This window comes from Salmo salar, chromosome 18 (assembly GCF_965601325.2).
Source record: "Salmo salar chromosome 18, fSalSal1, whole genome shotgun sequence".
Classification (NCBI taxonomy): domain Eukaryota; kingdom Metazoa; phylum Chordata; class Actinopteri; order Salmoniformes; family Salmonidae; genus Salmo; species Salmo salar.
This window is the reverse complement of record NC_138308.1, coordinates 86,711,783-86,718,397: the sequence shown is the minus strand read 5'-3', so window position 1 is coordinate 86,718,397 and position 6,615 is coordinate 86,711,783.

Sequence of the window (6,615 nt, the reverse complement as noted above, 5' to 3'; positions counted from 1 at the left end):
AAAATATTTCTAATGTTTTTATAGATTCATAATAGATTTTAACTCTATTTGCAGTGAATGACTTGAACCAAAATTTTACCCCACTCTTATTAATTGTTATGAGTCTTACTCAGTGCTTGAAGTGAACTCAAATCGGTGCCGGAGACAGGAGACAGGTGGTTGAATGAAGCCTCCGACACTAACCATGCAATGGAGTCAATCTCTCTGCTACTTAATAGGTTAATATCTTCTGAGTAACTTCAGTATGCAGACATTCAACTGTTTGCATATGAATATTGCTGATTTATGTATTATTATTATTATTAGGATTATTATGATGCTGGTGCTGATGCTGCTGCTGCTGATGAAACTAGGTGAAACCCTTTTGTATTTGTTGGTGTTGATTATTTTTGAACCGGTTCTTCTGTCAAGGATAATTAACATGCAAATTCCTGTGAGATGGTAATGCCTAGGAGGGTGCAACTTGGCATGATAGAAAAGGCCCATAGTCCACACGCTCTCATGCAATACCATGCCAATTAGCGACATGGTGGCACTACAATAAGCGATTGAAGATTCAAACTTTGAAAGGTCCCACCCCCTAGAGTCCTGAAATTTGGTGTATAGGTACGCTCCTCACAATAAACACATTTGCCTCAAAAAACCATAATGTCCGCCGTGATACATTTTACATTTTGTTAAAAACACTTAAAATGCCACTCGTTTGGCACCGAATAACCTATCTACACGTTTTGAGTTCTGATATTTGGCAAGTGTGGTCAGGAGTGCAGAAGCAGCTAATCCTAGGAAGGATGTGTCCAATTTGTCCTAATGGTGGTGCTGTGTGGCAATAGCTTGAACCCCAGCATGACTGCTTGACGTTCACTAGTTTGCAAACCTGAAGTAACATTCTATCACAGATGCGAATGAGAATCTAAAACAACAATGTCCATTTACTTTTAATCCATCTGTCTACATATTTTAAGACATGACATATGAGGGTGCAATGAGATACCCGATGGGTTGGATGATACTTTTCTCGTCAATCATCTTGAAAAAAAATAGACTTAAAACTAGAAATCAACAAATCCTCCATCGTTAACCCAATGGAAAGGTAAAATGCTTTATTATCTAAATGCTGATAGATGTGTGGGCGACAAAATGGTGCAGTTTGAGGTCATGTGGCGGAGAGTGATGCGGGCGCTGGAGATGGGGGTGTGAGCAGGTGGGTCTGGGCAGGTGTGATGTTATGGATGTTTGCGAGAATCTGTATGCTGTTGTTTGTGGATGTTTTGTATTGTTAAAAGAATATATATATATATATATATATATATATATATATATATATATATATATATATAAATAAAATAATCTATAATAATAAACTAACCCTTACACCTATGTAACTACTTAGTATTAATTGTAGTAACAACATGGTAATGACATAGGAATTACCATTTAAAGGGGCAATCTGAATTACACTGTAATATCATTAGCAAAGGCTCTGTCAGTATTCAATTAAGCATGTGTCGTGCACATATTTATTTTGTGATTTAAAATTACATTTCTATACGGGCATTTTGGGCAACATTTGAAAAACTTCTTCTCATGAACCATAAGTCCAAATAACACCAACATTCAATATGTACACTGCCTTCAGAAAATATTCACACCCCATTACTTTTTACACATTTTGTTGTGTTACAGACTGAATTTTAAATGGGTTAAATGTAGATTATTTGGTCAGTGACCTACACACACTACCCCATAATGTCAAAGTGGAATAATGTTTTTGGCATTTTTTTCAAATTATTATTTATTTTAAAGTCTTCAACCATAGGTTATTGCAAGCATAAATAAGTTCAGGAGTAAAAATGTGTTTAACAAGTCATATAATAAACTGTATTGACGCAATAATAGTATAATATTAATAATTCAAATTATTTTTGAATGACTACCTCATCTCTGTATCCCACACATACGATTATCTGTAAGGTCCCTAAGGTCTAGCAGTGCATTTCAAACACAGATTCAACCACTAAGACCAGGGAGGTTGCACAGCAAAGAAGGGCATCTATTGGTGATGGGTACATATTAAAAAAAGCAGATATTGAATATCCCTTTCAGCCATAACAATTTAGGGTCCTGAACAATGTTCCCTCTAAACTGTGTTCCTGCACATGCGTGCAGTAGCCCGAGACTGCTGTGCAGCTCCCCTGCCCATGAAGAGAAGCATGAGATTGCACTTCACTCAACTTTCGACAGTTTTCCCTGTTAGTTAACACTATCAACGTTTCCTTTTACTGTGGCAATTGTGATCGAATGAACGCAATATTAGCCACTTTCAATGCAACATACCGAGACAAAACAAACTATGCAAGAGATTTTGTTGAAGGCAGAATACATGGGAGTAGGATAATATTGCACACAATTCAGCCCTTCAGCCCACAGACAGTACTCTGCACAGACCGGTGTGGCATAACCAATCAGAACTGCAGTAGGCCTATATGCAAATAGACAATTGTGCCATTTACTTTGAACTGGACTGTGTTTAAAGCTGTGGTCGTGAGTAGATGCGCTTGTTTTGAGATCAAAGCAAGAGCTGCATGTAGCCACATGTGCACATTTTGTTCATATCCTTTGCTAGTTAGTGAGTTATTAGCACAATTATAGATAATTTGTAGTCAGCAGTAGATTAGTGATTGCTTCCTACAAGAGCACAAAACGTGTACATTTCTAGACATCTTTGAAAAGCAAGTTAGATAAAGAGGTTTTTTTTTGTCTTAAAGGGGCAGTTTTGTATTTTGAGACAGGCTTTAACAACCTAAGTAGCCAATAGGCAGAGGGTAGCATCATTTCTCTGATTCTGTCATGTTCGTCGTAGGAAGGAGACCAAAGCGCAGCGTGGGTATCGTTCCACATCTTTTATTTTAATGTGAAACTTTGCAAGACAAACAATAAACTATAAACAAAACCGTGATGACAGAGGTGCAACATGCACTAACTAAACAACTACTTAAATATGATCCCCAATTAGAGACAACGATGGGAATCTAATTGGGAATCATACGAAAACCCCAACATAGAAAAAAGAAACTAGAACACAACATAGAAAAATTAAACTAGACAAAACCCCGGCCGGTGGAGCTTTCCTTGGCTCATCATGCTCTAGCTATTCCTTGTGACACCCATCGTCAGTCTAATGGTGTTTTCTCTGACACATTAGTTTGGCTGACATCCAGACTAAGCGAGCAGTGTGTTAAGAAGTAGGCGGCCAGGCAGGTCATGTTTCGGAGGATGCATGACTTGACCTTCGCCTCTCCCAAGCCCATTGAGGAGTTGCAAAGATAAGCCAAGGGACCTAATTCAGGGATAAAATGGGGTAAAGAAAATACACTTGTCACGCCCTGATGTTTCACCTGTCTTTGTGCTTGTCTCCACCCCCTCCAGGTGTCGCCCATCTTCCCCATATCCCCTATGTACTTATACCTGTGTCCTCTGTTTGTCTGTTGCCAGTTCGTCTTGTTTGCCAAGCTGACCAGAACTGTGAGGGTTTAGATTGATTTTAATATATTGGTATACGTATGCAGAAACTAAAATAAAAACAAAATGTGATGTCATACAATATAAAACACAGGGCCACATTTAGTTGCCCAACATTTTCGAACGTTGCCCTATTCTACATGTGAGAGAGGTGTTTGTTCTACATAGACTATTTCTATCTGAATGTTCCAAAATGTTGCGTCTTGCTGAATGCACCCTGGGTAAAAAAAAGAATCTGGTGTTTCTATGTCAAAAGATTTTGTTATATTTCAGTCTTCTGTGATGTATATAAAGTGTAATATTGGGATGAAAACTCTACATCTGACATGGTACAGGTGTCTTCTTTTTTTTGAAGCCCATAACCAGGAAATCAGATTTTACATGTCCATTTACTTCCTTTGTAAATCCACTTTACAATGGCCTTCCGACTTATAGGGTCATCAAAGACATTACCATGATGAACCATGTTAAGTTTGGCATTGATATCTTAGAAAATAAGAAAAATATTAACAATTAACCTTTTTGACTATGTAGCGCTAATGGTTAAAATAATCATAACCTATCAAAGTGTAGCTTAATGACACTAGAAAGCTCTATGATCCTCCTCTTCTAACAGTGGCCATCAAAACTGCTTTCAATATTTTTTTCTTTTTGCGACTGCATTAAGAATGTACAATGACTGGGCATGCATATTTCTCTCCCTGTGCGGCACTCGCATCATGTGAGAGGAATATTATTTTCTCGCATAGAATACTACAAGCTAAACGATTGAATAGGTAAACTTTTCTACTATGAGGTTGTCTGATTTGCTTACTCGTGTTGTTGGCTCTGGAAAATTAAATGTGGACAACCATTTTGCATTAGATAATTCAAATAACCAAAGGTACCAGGTCTTGTCTCTGCCTGGCTCTTGTTTGGATCATAGATGCTCTATGATATGCCTTCTCTGGAAAAGAATGCAACTCCATGGAAGGTCAGTTCCCCTCCGCTAGCACGTCGTGGAACACACTTTCCATGCCGTTCATTATTTTCAATCGAAAATATAACAATAATAATAATCATAATTTTCCATAGTCCCTCGTTGATTATCTCTTACTTATTATATTAAAACATATCATAGCATATTCTGACATTGCATATTTAAGCAATAAGGCCCGAGGGAGTGTGGTATATGGCCAATATAACACGGCTAAGGGCTGTTCTTAGGCTGGAAACAGCCCTTACCCGTGGTATATTGGCCATATATCACAAACCCCCTAGGTGCCTTAATGCTATTATAAACTGGTTACCAATGCAATTACAGCAGTAAAAATAAATGTTTTGTCATACCCCTGGTATAGGTTCTGACATTACACAGCTGTCAGCCAATCAGCATTCAGGGCTCGAACCACTCGGTTTATAATATGCTGTATTTCACCTCTTTCTGTTCCTGAGATAAAGAAGGAGCTGAGGGAGAAAGGGATGTCTAATGACATCAAACTGAGATGGAAGGAGCAGCCTGATGGGGGACCGAGTGGCGCAGCGGTCTAAGACACTGGATCGCAGTGCTAGAGGCGTCACTACAGAACCGGGTTCAAACGGCCGGCGCACAATTGGCCCAGTGTTGTCCAGGTTAGGGGAGGGTTTGGCCGGGGTAGGACGTCATTGTAAATAAGAATTTGTTCTTAACTTACTTGCCCAGTTAAATAAAGGTAAAAAATTGAAAGATCTTCCACAAGGGATAAAAGAGAGATCCCCAAAAGAAGAAAAAGCAGGAGAGAATACCAGTTATGACAAAGAGAGAAGAAGGAGCTGAGGGAGAAGGGGATGTCTGGTGACGTCAAACTGAGATGGAAGGAGCAGCCTGATGGGGGACCAAGTGGCACAGCGGTCTATGGCACTGCATCTCAGTGCTAGAGGCATCACTACAGACCCTGGTTTGATCCCAGGCTGTATCACAACCCGACCGTGATTGGGCAGCATACAATTGGTCCAGCGTTGTCCGGGTTAGGGTTTGGCCGTGGTAGACTGTCATTGTAAATAAGAATTTGTTCTTAACTGCCAAGTTAAATAAATAAATAAAATTGAATTCAATGATTTAAAAAAAATACGTTTAGATAATCATTTTGTTAACATCTATGTATTATGTATTACATTTCATGCATGATATATTATATGCCCTTGTACTCATTAAGAATGAACAGGTGGATAGAAAAGAAGGTGGAGAAAAGACAGCTCTAACACTGTAAAATGATGGCTGATCACATACAGTCCATTTGGAATGTATTCAGACCCCTTGACTTTTTCCACATTTTGTTACATTACAGCCATAATCTAAAATGGATTGGAAAAAAAATCCTCATCAATTTACACACAATACCCCGTAATGACAAAGCAAAAACAGGTTTTCAGAATTGTTTGCTAATTTATATTTTAGAAAAAAAAACAGAAATACCTTATTTACAAAAGTATTCAGACCCTTTGCTATCAGACACGAAATTGAGCTGAGGTGCTTCCTGTTTCCATTGATCATCCTTGAGATGTTTCTACAACGTGATTGGAGTCCACCTCTGGGAAATTCAATTCATTGGACATGATTTGGAAAGGCACACACCTGTTTATATAAGTGCATGTCAGAGCAGGTTGAAGGAATTGTCTGTAGAACTCCGAGACAGGATTGTGTCGAGGCACAGATCTGGGGAAGGGTTCCAAAAAATACCTGCAGTGTTGAAGGTCCCCAAGAACACAGTGGCCTCCTTCATTCTTAAATGGAAGAAGATTGGAACCACAAAGACTCTTCCTAGAGCTGGCCGCCCAGCCAAACTGAGCAATTGGTGGAGAAGGGCCTTGGTCCGGGAGGTGACCAAGAACCCAGTGGTCACTCTGACATAGCTCCGGAGTTCCTCTGTGGAGATGGGAGGACAACAATTTCTGCAGCACTCCACCAATCAGGCCTTTATGGTAGAGTGGGCAGATGGAAACCACTCCTCAGTAAAAGGCACATTACATCCCACTTTGAGTTTGCCAAATGCCAAATGCAATCCACTCTGAACATGGGAAACAAGTTTCCCTGGTCTGACATAAGCAAGATTGAATTCTTTGGCCAGAATGCCA